At 38.2% G+C, this 16,392-nt stretch overlaps 1 non-coding gene across 1 annotated transcript; it reads right to left on the bottom strand.

Annotated features, from left to right (window-relative positions):
• TRNAS-GGA lies at window positions 715-787 on the bottom strand. The gene has a single exon. It is a non-coding gene; the product is annotated as a tRNA-Ser (tRNA).

Here is a 16,392-nt window from a genome sequence, read left to right as displayed (position 1 = left end):
TATAGTTTTTACATCAACAATTTTCATTTTCCCATTTTAAAAAATTGATCTCTCTGTTGAGAAATACATTTGTTCATTTTGACTATCTTTTCACTTTAATAGTGGCTGCTTTGACTTTTAACTCTTACTTCCAACATCACTGTCATCTTAGGGTCTATTTCTATGGTTACAATTTTCCCCTAATCTTGAGTCATGTTTTCCTTTTTGCATCTTTAGCTGTTTTTAGTTGATATACTGGAGAAGGCAATGACAACCCACTCCAATATTCTTGCCTGGAGAATCCTAAGGATGGGGGAGCCTGGTGGGCTGCTGTCTATGGGGTCGCACAGAGTCGGACACAGCTGATGCAACTTAGCAGCACCAGCAGTTGATATACTAGATTCTGTAGAAGATACCTGGTGAAAAGTATAGGTTAAGTTTATATTTTATGAAGAGTATTATTCTCCTAACAGACACTTAAATTACTGGACTCACACTCTGAAAAGTCAGGATCAGTTTTGTCTTCCTCCATAGTTCTTACTTCTAAGGCATGGTACTTTGGAGATTTTAACTGAAAGTCCAAGGTGTTTACTGAAGAAGTGAAGTGAAGTGAAGTCGCTCAGTCATGTCCGACTCTTTGCAACCCCATGGACTGTAGCCTACCAGGCTCCTCCCTCCATGGGATTCTCCAGGCAAGAGTACTGGAATGGGTTGCCATTTCCTTCTCCAGGGGATCTTCCCCACCCAGGGATCGAACCTGGGTCTCCTGCATTCCAGGCAGACGCTTTAACCTCTGAGCCCCAGGGAAGTACAAGGTGTTTACTGCACCCCTCTAAATAGCTTAATTTTTTGTGTTGCTGTAGGAAGTAATTTTGGGCTTTCCAGAAAGGTGGCACCGGTGATAAGGAACATGCCTGCCAAAGCAGGAGATGCCGAAGACAAAGGTTCAGTCCCTTGGTCAGGAAGATCTCACAGAGGAGGGCATGGCAATGCACTCCAGTATTCCTGCCTGGAGAATCCCATGGACAGAGGAGCCTGGTGGGCTACAGTCCATGGGGTCACAGAGTTGGGCATAACTGAAGCAACTTAGCATGTAGGTACACCCTCTGCATAGAAGCTAAATAAACAGGATAACAATAGACAGCCTTGTCATACTCCTTTTCCAGTTTTGCACCAGTCAGTTGTTCCATGTAAGGTTCTAATTGTTGCTTCTTGACCCTCATACAGGTTTTTCAGGCTACAGGTAAGGTGATCTGGTATTCCTGTCTCTTTAAGAATTTTCCTCAGTTTGTTGTGATCCACACAGTCAAAGGCTTTAGTGTAGTCACGGAAGCAGAAGTAGATGTTTTTCTGACATTCACTTGCTTTCTCTATGATCCAGAACAGTAGAGATAAAACACTGTACTTCATAAGGCTTACTGTATGATATCTAGTAGCTGTTAATAACTATACAAAGGAGGATCTGAATATAATTGTAGTAGATCTAATAAAGGGAAGGTACAGGGAGATAAAAGAACTTAAGTGAGTAAGGAAGGAAAGTACCATTTAAGCAGAGGTGTGCCCACCTGATAAGAAGTTAGTTGATGGAACAGAGGGAAGATAACAATTTATACAAAAAAACAAACAACAACAACAAAAAACCAATATATGTAAATCAGAGACATCTCTTTGCCAACAAAGGTCCATATAGTCAAAGCTATGATTTTTTCAGTAGTCATGCACAAATGTGAGAGTTGGACCATAAAGCAGGCTGAGGGCTGAAGAATTGATCCTTTTGATCTCTGGAGAAGACTCTTGAAAGTCCCTTGGATTGCAAGGAGATCAAACCAGTCAATCCTAAAGGGAAATCAACCCTGAATATTCACTGGAAGGACTGATGCTGATGCTGAAGCTGAAACTCCAATACTTTGGCCACCTGATTCCAGCTAACTCACTGGAAAAGACCCTGATGCTGGGAAAGACTGAAGGCTAAAGGAGAAATGGGAAGCAGAGGTTAGCTGGTTAGATAGCATCACCGACTCAGTGGACATGAATTTGAGCAAACCCTGATAGAGTGTAGAGAACAGGGGAGCTTGGCACACTGCATTCCATGGGGTCACAAAGAATAGGACATGACTTAGCGACTGAACAACAATATGTAAAGATATTGACTTTGGCAGAAACAAGTTTAAGTTATTAAGTTAACAGGTCTAAGATACTGAAATATGGGGAAAGTGGTGGGAGACAAGAATAAGTTTGGGAACGCATGTAAGAATTAAAGATTTTAAAATTTAAAAAAAATAAAAAATAAAAAATAAAAAATTAAAAAAAAAAAAGATATCAGTAGATAAGAGCTAGGTCATGGACTTGCTGCTCCAATCGATTTTAATTAACCTTTAACCTTCATCCATATAATCATTTATTTATTCAGTCAGTCAGTCACTGATTTAGTAATTCAGACTTATCAGGACCATACTAAGTGTCAGATTTCACTTTAAAAATGAAAACAGAGAGTCTTTGCCATTAGAAGGATGAGAATTGATGGTGGAAAGCCAGACTCTTTACGTGTAAACAAATACCATCCATCTCATTCACCACCCTCCTCCTGGTCCCATCCGTTTTGTCTACCAGAATACTAATTTTAGGGAAATGCTTTTACTACAAAACGTTGGTAGCTATTGACTTATTCCATAAATACAGGATTACGTGTAAAGTTGAGTGAAAGGACCACAATGTCTGTTTCTCCAGTCCAGTTCTGCTAGCAGTTAGTGACTGGCTTCATTTATGACTTGCTTAGACTTATGCCATCCTGGTTGCTACATTTTGGAGAACATCATGTTCTCATTGCAAAGTGAATGTTGTATTTTAGTAACTTTATAAAAGTCAGTCACAGTGGTCTACAGGAGAGATCCTGGAGTTTGGGTTAGAATATTGGTCATAGATGCGTAAGAGATGGGCAGACTTCAGCACTTATTTAGGAGGGAGAGTTGGTAGAATTTGGTATTAATAACAAGTTAAATATCAAGTCAGTGTGAAATATCGGTAGTGCAGGCATACTTAAGGATAACATCTGTTTTATGGTCTGTACAGGTGGTTAGTGACACTAAGTTACAGAACATTGAAAACACAGTGTTTTGGTGAGAAGTTGTATTGTTTTGGATATTTTTTTGAAGTGCTTGTGTTACATCCATTGAGGTCAAGTGATCCTACCCTGATATTTCAGTATTTCTTAGCTATTTGCTTATGCATAAAAGAATATGAAGTGACTTCTTTAAAGTAAAATGTTGTTAGGTTTTATAATTAAAAATTATATCCTAGGAAGGTTTGTATCAATTTGGGGTTTATGAAGATTTCCATATTTTTCTCATACAAAGGCCAAGTATGGACATGGTAATTAATCATGCTTAAGAAAAGTACAGGGTAAAAATAGTAAAAGATACAAATCAAAATGATCTGTTTGCTAGGAAGGCACGATGATAGCTAGATGTGTTTTTTGTCAATGTTAATGAAGATGCCTTTTTTTAATTTTATTTTTTTTAAGGCAGACTCTTGCTAATAAAATCACCAGCTGCTCTGAATCAACAGAGGTGATAACAGAGATACTAACGCTTTTTTTTTTTTTTAACTGTAACCTACAACACTCACAGCATGGAGCAGTGGAAGATACCATGCAGCAGTGGCTTATGGTTAGCAAGAAGTTTAATGAGAAATCTATTTAAGATTGTTTTTCAAAAAACCCACAAAAACAAGTCTTATATGAAGAATACCTTCTTCTTATTGCTTCTTACAATTTTCTAGGTAAACAGTACCCAATACTCTCTTATATACTTCTTATTGCCTAATTATTTACCATATTTTTAATGCATAGAAGAAATGTATGTGTCATTATACCTAAAGTGCGTTAATCAATAATGTCCAACCCTTCACGACTCCATGCACTATAGTCTACCAGGCTCCTCTGTCCATGCAATTATCCAAAAATACTGGATTGGATGGGTAACCAATCCCTTCTCTAGGGGATCTTTCCAAACCAGGGATTGAAGCTGAATCTCCTGCATTGCAGATGGATTCTTTACTGTCTGAGACACCAGAGAAGCTCCCAAACACTTAAAGTACTCCTTTTATTAAAAACGGCACAAACTTTGACTGTAATTTTTTTCTCCCTTCAGTTAATTTATTTTCAAATCTTTCTAAATATTTTTCCTTTATGTTTCCTCCTGTAGAATGACAATAGTAATATATATCCTAGCCTAGAGCACAGTAATGACGGTAAATAGGATGGATTGTTAAATCAAGTTGAGACAATAGAGCAGCATTCTTTATAAAATTGGGTTTCATCAAATGTTTGGAGCAAAATTTACTGAAAAGTAATAACACAGTAATAACAGATGGATTGAGCATTTAATTACCTCCCATATGGATGGATGTTATCAATGACTGACCATAATTTAAACTGTTAGTAGGTCAGGATGTCACAATGGTCAGCAGAAAACGGTGTCCTTAGGTATATCCTTAGAAGAGGAAGAGCAGGCCAAGATTCCCCACTGAATGTTGCGTCACTAAGAGGAAGACTAGCACCCTACCAAGCACTGTGTCTGTTTTGGAAAGTTTGAAGCTTAGTGGAAAAGGAAGGTGCTATAAAATTCCTATGACTTCACTAATAGGAGTGCTTGGAGAGAGAGAGAGGGAAACGGAGACTTTGATCATACCAACAAAAGAGTAATTAAGTGCTTCCACATTTTATGCCTCAGCATGTGAAGATCCATTGTCAGATCCTAAGAAAACACAAAGTTCTTCTGTGCACAGAGAGAGAGGGTACTGCTGCTGTTCTTGGCTTTTTCTCCGATAGAGATTTGGGTTTCACTCTAAAAGTTACTTTCCTTATCTCGTTCAGTTTCTGTCCTTTTGAGGCCATGTTACAGTGGGTCAGTTAGTCAACACCAAAAACATCCTTTTTGTAACTGTCTTAAAATATATTTCAGGAGACTCAGAAGTTCAAAAGTGGTACAAACAAGTCTCAAGCAAAAGCATGCACACAGTATCTCACTGGACAATCTTCCTCTGCCAAAAGATGAGCCCAGAAACTGCAAAAAGAAGTAGCAAACCTAACTTTCCTAGTTTCAGAAATTGCCATCAGATTTGTGCAGATACCAGGAAAGACTGATGTGGCAACCTTAGATATCCGGTGGCCTCCCTTTGCTTTTGCCTAGTGGAAAATGGAGCAGAGAGTTAAACAGAAGAGAATTTGGGTAGAATAAAGGGCTGTTCACTGTTGCTTGAAGTCCCAATATATCTGCCACTAATAACAATGAGTCGTTAAAGAGAATTCTTATATGGTGAGTCAGGAAAGGTTAAGAGCTGCTGAATTACTTCCAATTCTGTAACTCTTTTAAAAATGTAGCATGTTATTGAAAGTGAAGTCACTCAGTTGTGTCCAACTCTTTGCAACCCCATGGACTGTACCCTACCATGCTCCTCTGTCCATAGGATTTTCCAGCCAAGAGTACTGGAGTGGGTTGCCATTTCCTTCTCCAGAGGATCTTCCTGACCCAGGGATCAAACCCAGGTCTCCTGCATTCTAGGCAAATGCTTTACCGCCTGAGCCACCAGGGAAGCTGTTGCTAACTGAGTACAGTCAGGCAAACAGCTTATGCATGTGGGAGAGAGGAGGAAGGATGGGGAATATACATAGTGAGTAATATGTAATAGTTTAGAGTACTTTTCCCCTTTAGCTGGAGAACAGTGGCAGAGTAACCATCTGCCTCTTTTTAAGCCTCACACTTTATAATTTTAAAGGCAGCTATTCAGATCAAAGTCATGAGAAGATGGTAATAATAATCAGAAGGTGGGAAGGCTAGCTTATCAGTAGGGAGTAGGACAAGGTGTTTATTATATTCATGAGTGTATGTGACAACCTATGCTTTTTCAGCCTTATATCATAGAGTCAGACAGGCTCGACTTTGAATTCCAGCTCAGATACATGATAGCTGTGTGACCTTTAGCAAGTTCAGTAAACACTCTGAGCTCAGTTTCTTCATCGGTATATGATTGTAACAATAACGTACACCTCACAGCATTCTTGTAGGATTAAGTGCAATGAAGTGCATAAAGCAATCAGCCCAGTTTTTGCTATAGTAGACAGTTGATGGATGCTGCTGATATATTAGTAATCTGTTTAATTTTTGTAAAATGAACAGTCTAGGGTTCAGTAAACATTGGGGAAACACTTATTTGTTCTCTTTAAGGAATACATGTTTAACTGGTTCATCCTACGGATACATAAGATTGTGCTTTGATCAACAAATTTTGTAACAATCAGAAAACAGTCTAGAGAAATGTAGACAGTTTGGCAGTTCTGGATCTTTGTCCTTGTTTTATCAGTTACTTAGCTGCATGGACTGAGGACACTCATTTGAATTCTTTGAGGCAGAGGTTTGTCATCTGTACCCTTAACTGTAGAGCTTAACTTACTTTAAGTTAGTAGTGTAGAAAGAACTCAAGAAATTTAAATTGTTGCTATTATGTAAACCAACAATAAAGAAATAGTCCTAGTGATGTCTTCTGGGTTTATTAACCTCTGCTGTATATAAATAGGTCCTAAAAATACCACAATATTGGAATATTTTTAATCTATAATTGTAATAGTTATAATTTCTACAAATTTCTTTATAATAGATAAGGTAGTCATAAAGACTTTTTGAACAACTCACTTTGCCTGAGAAGTAATCCTCTTTGATGAACACCATGTAGAGAACGATATTCTTACATATGTAAGATTATATATGGTAATTTGTCCTACTGACTAGTTACTGTCTGGCTACAAATGTTAGTAGTTACCGACCAGTTACTAATGTTGAGTCATGAGCTACTAATGGTCATAGATTTTTACCTTTGGCTACTTGAAAGCAAGTAATCAGTTTTCTTAACATTCTTTTTTGCTCATCAAAGTCTCACTAAAACTGAGATTCTTAGGTTAAATGCTGGGACAGAGACATAATAGTCATGTTTAGGGTGAATTATTGGGCCCACATAGGTGTCTGACATAAGACTTTGGCTTTTTGGTGCCATCTAAAATCTAACCTTCCCAGACTTGTAAATATAAGAGAGAAGAAACTGTTCTTTTTTTGTTCTTTTCCTTGATAGACTGCACAGCCTTCTGGACCAAAGAATAACAATGTTTTGTCTATTTCACGATAATGATTAATTACTAGAAAATCTCAAGTGTTGAGTAAAATTATTTGTAGTTTTGGTCTGAGCATAGACCTCTTTAAAAAATACTTTTCCCTCAAATATCGACTTAATTCCTTGAGGCTGACTTTCCTGTGAATTATCATTTCACTCAAAGCAGTTAGATCCAGTTTCATTTGTAAACTTAAACGTATTCCCCAAAGCAAAATGAATGAATTGGCTTTCTGTAGGTAAAAGTGAGCAGCCACTTAGAGACAGAACTAATGCAAAAGGTTAGTGCAAGAAGGTAGCTCCTATGCAAAAAGAATTGCACACATGATTAGGAGGGCTTCCGTGGCGGCTCAGTGGTAAAGAATCTATCTGTCTGCCAATGCAGGAGATATGAGTTCCATCCCTGGGTCAGGAAGATCCCTTGGAAAAGGAAATGGCACCCCACTCTAGTGTTTAGGAGATATGGGTTCCATCCCTGGGTCAGGAAGATCCCTTGGAGAAGGAAATGACAACCCACTCTAGTATTCTTGCCTGGGAACTCCCATGGACCGAGGACCCTTGCAGGCTACAGTCCATGGGGTTGCAAAGAGTCGGACATGACTTAGAGACTAAACAACAGCATGGTTGGGAGGGTTCTCAGCCTGGCTAAACTGAGAGCACTGCTCTTCTCCAGGATTTAATGAAGCAAACACCTTCCTGTCAAGTCTATTAGGAAGGTCTTTGAAAACATCTTTCTGACAAATCTTCACATAGATGAGTGAATTTAAATCTTTATAAAACAGATCAGCAACACTTAATTTAATGCCACAAACCAGTAAAAATGAATGTAGCTGTAGTTTGCAGTGCATTATTTTGTTACCGTTCTCATCACATGTGAGATATTTTCCATTGTCTGAAACATTAAAATGCTATGTCTAGAATTATGAACTATATTTTAATTTGTTGCAGATGTTTTAAAATGATTCATTTCCCCCCTGGAAAACTCTGTTTTGGAAATAAGTAATTACTTGTCCAGGACTTCACATTGAAGTTTAAAGAGCCCCGCTTTTCACCTGCCTCCTTCCCCAACTCTGGAGTCGGGAGGGAGGGAAGTGCTGGGTCATTGCTGCTGGGCAGAGATGGAAATTAGCCTCCCTTGACACCAGCACCACACCAGGGAAGAGGAGCCAGGTGACCATATGGATTTCCCTCTCCGTGGTGTTTGGCTGGAGTAGGGCACAGGATGTCAGAAAGTCTCTGCCTGCTTAGCTAGCCTTTCCCATTCCTCTGGTTAAGAAAAACAAGCATTTCTTTAGGCCTTTTTTCCTCTCCACCCATTGGAGACTCTACATTGTTGGCCTCTCCTGTGTCCAGCAAGATAAATGAAAGGAAAAGGAAAACAGAGGGAAGTCACTGCTGTTTTATCCCTTGTGTCCCGAAGCCCCTAACAAGTCTGCCTTCATCCTCCCAGTTTTCAGAGTTTCTCTGTGCTTGTTTTATGTATTATGTCCAGGACTTCTCTCTGTATTTCATGGAAAAATAAGGAGGGATGTCTGTTTCTTCTAGACCATAACAGGAGTTCCAAAAATCGCATTTATAACAAACATACCAGTAATTAGAGAAAAACAAATTGAACAACAGGATACTATTTTATGCCTATGGTGTTTTTGAGATGACATGAAAAAATAGTAGCTCACAGATATACCAGTAATTGTGTAAATTGGTTCAGATATTTTGTAAAGCAATTTAATTGTATATCTGAAAAGCCTTAATAGTTTTCATAACTTTGGATTCAGGATTTCCACACCTTAGAACTTGACCTAAATAGTCTGAAAGATAGGTGATATACGCATCTATAATAACTAATGATAAATGAAAAATTACATAGAACTATACATATTCAGTTCAATTCAGTTCAGTTGCTCAGTCATGTCCAACTCTTTGTGTCCCCATGGACTACAACATGCAGGCCTCCCTGTCCATCACCAACTCCCAGAGTTTATCCAAATTCATGTCCATTGAGTCGGTGATGCCATCCAACCAGCTCATCCTCAGTTGTCCTCTTCTCCTACCTTCACTCTTTCTCAGCATCAGGGTCTTTTCCAATGAGTCAGTTCTTCACATCAGGTGGCCAGAGTATGGCAGTTTCAGCTTCAACATCAGTCCTTCCAATGAACGCTTGGGACTGATCTCCTTTAGATTGAACTATACATATACACACATACATAAAGTAAAAAATGTATGTAATCCTGGTGATATCTGAATAAATCTGTGGATTGTACCAATGCTATTCTCTTGGCTTTGATATTGTACTATAGTCATTGCAGAATGTTAGCACAGGTGGCACTGGGTGAAGGGTACAGGAAACATCTTTGTAATACACTCCACAGCATCCTTCTAATCTATAATTAACTGAAAATAAAAAGATAAGTACAGAAAAAGCCTTTGTTGAAAACTGTATTCCAGTTTTGCTGCAGAAAATAAGACTACCACGTCTTTTGTCTGTTCTATCAAATTTCACACTTTAATTTTAAAGCACTTCCTGTCCTGTACACCCACTAATCCTTCTCTTCCCCACAGGCTCCATGGTAAGAATTTCTCTTCCAATTAAGTACTGCTAAAGATGGAGAAGCTCTATACAGTCAGCAAAAACAAGACTGGGAGCTGACTGTGGCTCAGATCATGAGCTCCTTATTTCCAAATTCAGACTTACATTGAAGAAAGTAGGGAAAACCACTAGACCATTCAGGTATGACCTAAATCAAATCTCTTATGATTATACAGTGAAAGTGACAAATAGATTTAAGGGACTAGATCTGATAGGTGGCTGATGAACTATGGACCAAGGTTCGTGACATTGTACAGGAGACAGGGATCAAGACCATTCCCATGGAAAAGAAATGCAAAAAGGCAAAATGGCTATCTGGGGAGCGCTACAAATAGCTGTGAAAAGAAGAGAAGTGAAAAGCAAAGGAGAAAAGGAAAGATATAAGCATCTGAATGCAGAGTTCCAAAGAATAGCAAGGAGAGATAAGAAAGCCTTCCTCAGCGGTCAATGCAAAGAAATAGAGGAAAACAACAGAATGGGAAAGACTAGAGATCCCTTCAAGAAAATTAGAGGTACCAAGGGAATATTTCATGCAAAGATGGGCTTGATAAAGGACAGAAATTATATGGACCTAACTGAAGTAGAAGATATTAAGAAGAGGTGGCAAGAATACACAGAACTGTACAAAAAAGATCTTCATGACCAAGATAATCATGATGGTATGATCACTCACCTAGAACCAGACATCCTGGAATGTGAAGTCAAGTGGGCCTTAGAAAGCATCACTATGAACAAAGCTAGTGGAGGTGATGGAATTCCAGTGGAGCTGTTTCAAATCCTGAAAGATGATGTTGTGAAAGTGCTGCACTCAATATGCCAGCAAATTTGGAAAACTCAGCAGTGGCCACAGGACTGGAAAAGGTCAGTTTTCATTCCAATTCCAAAGAAGGGCAATGCCAAAGAATGCTCAAACTACCACACAATTGCACTCATCTCACACGCTAGTAAAGTAATGCTCAAAATTCTCCAAGCCAGGCTTCAGCAATATGTGATTTGTGAACTTCCAGATGTTCAAGCTCATTTTAGAAAAGGCAGAGGAACCAGAGATCAAATTGCCAACATCATGGAAAAAGCAAGAGAGTTCCAGAAAAACATCTATTTCTGCTTTATTGACTATGCCAAAGACATTGACTGTGTGGATCACAATAAACTGTGGAAAATTCTGAGAGATGGGAATACCAGAGCACCTGACCTGCCTCTTAAGAAACCTATATGCAGGTCAGGAAGCAGCAGTTAGAACTGGACATGGAACAAGACTGGTTCCAAATAGAAAAAGGAGTACGTCAAGGTTGTATATTGTCACCCTGCTTATTTAACTTATATGCAGAGTACATCATGAGAAACAGTGGTCTGGAAGAAGCACAAGCTGGAATCAAGATTGCCGGGAAAAATATCAATAACTTCAGACATGCAGGTGACACCAGCCTTACGGCAGAAAGTGAAAAGGAACTAAACAGCCTCTTGATTAAAGTGAAAGAGGAGAGTGAAAAAACTGGCTTAAAGCTCAACATTTAGAAAAGGAAGATCATGGCATCTGGTCCCATCACTTCATGGGAAATAGATGGGGAAACAGTGGAAACAGTGTCAGACTGTATTTTCTTGGACTCCAAAATCATTGCAGGTAGTGACCTCAGCCATGAAATTAAAAGACGGTTACTCCTTGGAAGAAAAGTTATGACCAACCAATAGCATATTGAAAAGCAGAGACATTATTTTGCCAACAAATGTCTGTCTAGTCAAGGCTATGGTTTCTCCTGTGGTCATGTATGGATGTAAGAGTTGGACTGTGAAGAAAGCTGAGAGCCAGAGAATTGATGCTTTTGAACTGTGGTGTTGGAGAAGACTCTTGAGAGTCCCTTGGACTGCAAGGAGATCCAACCAGTCCATTCTAAAGGAAATCAGCCCTGATTGTTCTTTGGAAGGAATGATGCTAAAGCGGAAACTCCAGTACTTTGGCGACCTCATGCGAAGAGTTGACTCATTGGAAAAGACTCTGATGCTGGGAGGGTTGAAGGCAGGAGGAGAAGGAAACGACAGAGGATGAGATGTCTGGATGGCATCACCGACTTGATGGACGTGAGTTTCAATGAACTCTGGGAGATGGTGATGGACAGGGAGGCCTGGTATGCTGCAATTCATGGGGTCACAAAGAGATGGACACGACTGAGTGACTGAACTGAACTGAACTGAACTTCCTGTACTTTCTTCCTCAGGCCCATTTCAATACTGGCAGTTTTAATAGCTTGGTAACTTAGTCAATCAAACCATATTAAACTTCCTTTGTAAGATAGCCTGTTATGTATGTATGTGTTCAGTTGTGTCAGACTCTGCAACCCCCTGGACTGTAGCCTGCCAGGCTCCTCTGTCCATGGGATTCTTCAGGCAAGAATACTAGAGTGAGTTGCATTTCCTACTACATTTAGGTAGAATTACACAGTAAACATTTTACTTTCTCATTATTTAGAATACATTTACTTTATCAATTTCAAAATGAGGACCCATTATGAAGCAGTCTGTTTTTTGTAATCCACATACAATCTACTTGACACAGTGGTTGAACATGTAGTGCTTGGTAACTGCTTGATTTTAAAAGCTTCTATAAAATCAACTTGAAGCAGAAGATTAAGAAACACAGAAAAACTGGCGATTTGAAATCTTTACAAATATCCTTCTCCAAAATTTTAAAAAGACTAAAATTACAATCAAGCAAATATAGTCTTTTTAGCAAATGTTGTGGAACAACTGAACATCCATATGCAAATTATGAATCTTACATCCTTCAGAAAAATGAACTCAAAATGGATCACTGACCTAAATGTTAAATGCAAAATCTATAAAACTCCTAAGAGGTAGTGCACACACATACACGCACACAGACAAATGCTTGGGTATCTTTTAGATACAACAACAAAGAAACAATCCTTGAAATAATTAACTATAGATAAAGTGGACTTCATTACAATGGAAAACTTCTGTGAAGGACAATGTCAAAAGAGAATGAGAAGATAAACTGCTGACTGGGAGCAAATATTTGCAAATGACACATCAAATTAAAGACTGTTATCTAAAATAGTCAAAGAACTCTTAAAATTCAATGAGATCTTGAATGAATAATGAGCAAAGGGTCTGAATAGTCACTTCACCAAAGAAGGTGTATATGTGCTGTGCTGGGCTTAGTCACTCAGTCGTGTTCAACTCTGTGACACTGTAGACTGTAGCCTGCCAGTCTCCTCCTTCCATGAGATTCTCCAGGTAAGAATACCGGAGTGGGTTGCTATTTCATACTCCAGCGGATCTTCCTGACCCAGGAATCAAACCTGCGTGTCTTATGTCTTCTGCATTGGCAGGCAGGTTCTTTACCACTAGCGCTACCTGGGAAGCCCAGATATATATTGTTGTTGTTCAGTCGCTCAGTCATATCCACCTCTTTGCGACCCCATGGACTGTAGCACGCCAGGCTTCCTAGTCCATCACCATATCCTGGAGCTTGCTCAAACTCATGTCCATTGAGTTGGTGATGCCATCCAACTATCTTGTCTTGTCGTCCCCTTCTCTTCCTGCCCTCAATCTTTCCCAGCATCACGGTCTTTTCTAAAGAGTCAGCTCTTCGCATCAGGTGGCCAAAGTATTGGAACTTCAGCATCAGTCCTTCCAGTGAATATTTACTACATATATATAGCAAATATATAGCAGAATATATATTTACCAAATATATATATGTAGCAAATAAGCATATGAAAATTGCTGCACATCATTAGTCATCAGACAAATGCAAATTAAAGCAATGATGGGGTTCCACTACACACCTATTAGACTGGCCAAAATGCCGACAACACGCACGGCCAGGAATGTGGAGCAACAGGGCTTTTCAGGCATTGCTGGCTGGAGTGCATAACGGGCAGCCACACCGGAAAAGAGTTTGGTGATGTCTCACGAAACTGAGCTACTCTCACCATACAGTCCAGTAACTGTGCTTCTTGGTATTTACCCAAGAGAGCTGGAAATTCATGTCCACACGAGAACTTGCTCATGGACATGTACAGCAGCTTTGATCATAATTGCCAAAATTTGGAACCAATCAAGATATCCTTCGACAGGTGAATGAATAAACGATGTTACAAACGGTCAGTATGGTATTTTTCAGTGCTCAAATGAAGAGCTGTCAAGCCATCAAAAGATATGGAGGAACCTTACATATGTGTTACTGGGAGAAAGATGCCAATCTGAAAATGCTACATCCTGTGGTTCTGCCATATGACACTGTGAAAAAGGCAAAACTATAGAAGCAGTCGGAGCATCTGAGGGTTAGGAGGGGTAAGAATAAATAGACGGATCAAGAGGACTTGGGGGCAGGAAACTATTCTGTATGATACCGTAACGGCAGATCCATGCCATCATACATTTGACTAAAACCATAGAATGTGGAACACCAAGAGTGAACCCTAATGTAAATTATGGACTTAGAGTATTAAACATGTGTCAGTACAGGTTCATAGACTGTAACAAAGAAATCACTCTGGTGGGAGCTATTAAAAATGGGAAAGGCTGTGCATGTGTGAGGGCAGGATTTTATGGGAACTTAGCTGTGAATGTAAAATCTCTAAAATGAAATTTTATTAATTAAAAAAAAATAAAGCCATAAGTATCCCTCTTTTAAAGTATCTAGCTGTAAGGAATTTATTAAAAGCTCTAATGATTGGATAATATTAAGGTAAATTTATTGGGCAGAATTTTATTTAATTAAGTTTCTATTGTATTTTATAAAATATCTGTGCATATTACTATGTGAAATTTTTGTCTATACTTAAACATTGGAGAAGAACTCTTAATAAATAATTACTTATGAAAATCTAATTATTGTAATCAGAGTATTTGCTTTAATCCTATTGTTATCAATTGGGGAAGTAAAACCCAATGTGTGAGTCTAAAATTGTCCACCTAAACTTTGAAAATGCCTATTTTTAAGGTTTTAAAAGTAGAATAAAAGAGAAAAGTGCAGTCATTTTATTTTTCTATTTTTATTTTTTGCTATTTTAAAGCTATCAATTAAAGTTTTAAAATGTTATCACTGAGAACAAAGTAATTTGTTTCCTTGGTATTAAAGAGTGATTCTGAAATTCAAACTCGCAAAAGTTTTACTGAGATAACACAAATTTACCACGAGGTTAATCACCCCAAAACCCTTTCAATCAAGGCACTTTGTCAGTGAATAAAATTACCCATTTGATATTCTTCTGAATAATATGAAATAAAAATATAACAACAGAAATAAAAAACTTAGTCATGAATTTCCTGTGAGATAATTGCAAACCGGGAATATTTCAGAAATATCTCATGAAAGAATTACTGAAAAAATTGAGAGAATCCTTAACTAGAGTTTACACAAATCTACAGACTCAATTATTTAGACACTCGTTCATCTCAAGGGCAAAATGATTTATCAAAGACAGATAAGCCACACAGATCTGAAAAAATTTGTTCCCAAATTTCAAAGACAAGTACCTGAATTTTCATGATATAGTTTGATTCAAACTGACCTATACCTAAAGTAATAGTGTCATAAGAAACATTTTTCTCTCATTTATGATGTGTGTTCCTAGGATAACCTGGTATTCCTAAGGTCTTTTAACTAAACAAAAAATAAGATAAATTAATACACAGAGAGATATAAATGCAAAAAAAAAAAACACTTGACACCAAATTTTTACTTAAAATATTTTTCAAAATATCAACTTATTTATTTTAAAGTTCTTATAGATAAATAAGAAAATGCAGGAATAATGAAAATTCTGCAAAAGAAGAGCAGTGTGTACATGATGCCACCAGTTATAAAAAACTGTCATAGGGCTTCCCTGTGGCTCAGATGGTAAAGAATCCACCCGTAATGCAGGAGACTTGGGCTTGATCCCTGGGTCAGAAAGACCCCCTGGAGGAGGACATGGCAACCCACTCCAGTATTCTTGCCTGGAGAATCCCTTGGACAGAGGAGCCTGGTAGGCTGTAAGTCCATGGGGTCACAAAGAGTTGGACATGATTGAGTGACTAACACACACACACATTTTAAACACAGAACAGTGTGGTTGGTATTGGTGGACAAATAACCAGCCAATCCAATCCAGCACAATGAAAAGTCAGCAATAAACCCAAGTGCATGTGGAAATTTAGAATATAACAAAGGTGGCATGTAAAATTAGTAGAGAAAAGATAAACTCCTTAATAAATGGTTACATCTTATATTTGTAAAGAAAAAGAATCATGCATTATTTCATACTCTAGTATAAATTCAAAAGAGATCAGAGTGTAAATCTAGTATAAATTCAAAAGAGACTTAAATATAAGAAATGAAACTATTCAAACTGAAATTAATGTAGGTGACGTCATTCATAGCATGGAGGTGGGGAAAATCTTCCTAACTGGAATGAACATACCACCATTAAGCATAACGTTAGCTATAGAGATTTTGTAGATATGCACTCTTTTGTTGAGAACTGTCTGTTTTTGATCACGAGTGATTATTGAAATTTGTGAAGTGCTTTTTTTGAGACTTTTTTTGTTTCTTCGATTTTTCTTTGTTAAGGTTGTTCATATTGTGAGTGCATTGACTGATTTTCCTATGCTGTAACAACCTTGCATTTGGGGGCGAATATCATGCTTGATCATGATGAAGT

This window comes from Capra hircus, chromosome 13, assembly GCF_001704415.2.
Source record: "Capra hircus breed San Clemente chromosome 13, ASM170441v1, whole genome shotgun sequence".
NCBI classification, from domain to species: domain Eukaryota; kingdom Metazoa; phylum Chordata; class Mammalia; order Artiodactyla; family Bovidae; genus Capra; species Capra hircus.
The sequence above is the reverse complement of the archived record's forward strand: the minus strand, read 5'-3'. Positions and strand labels throughout refer to the sequence as shown.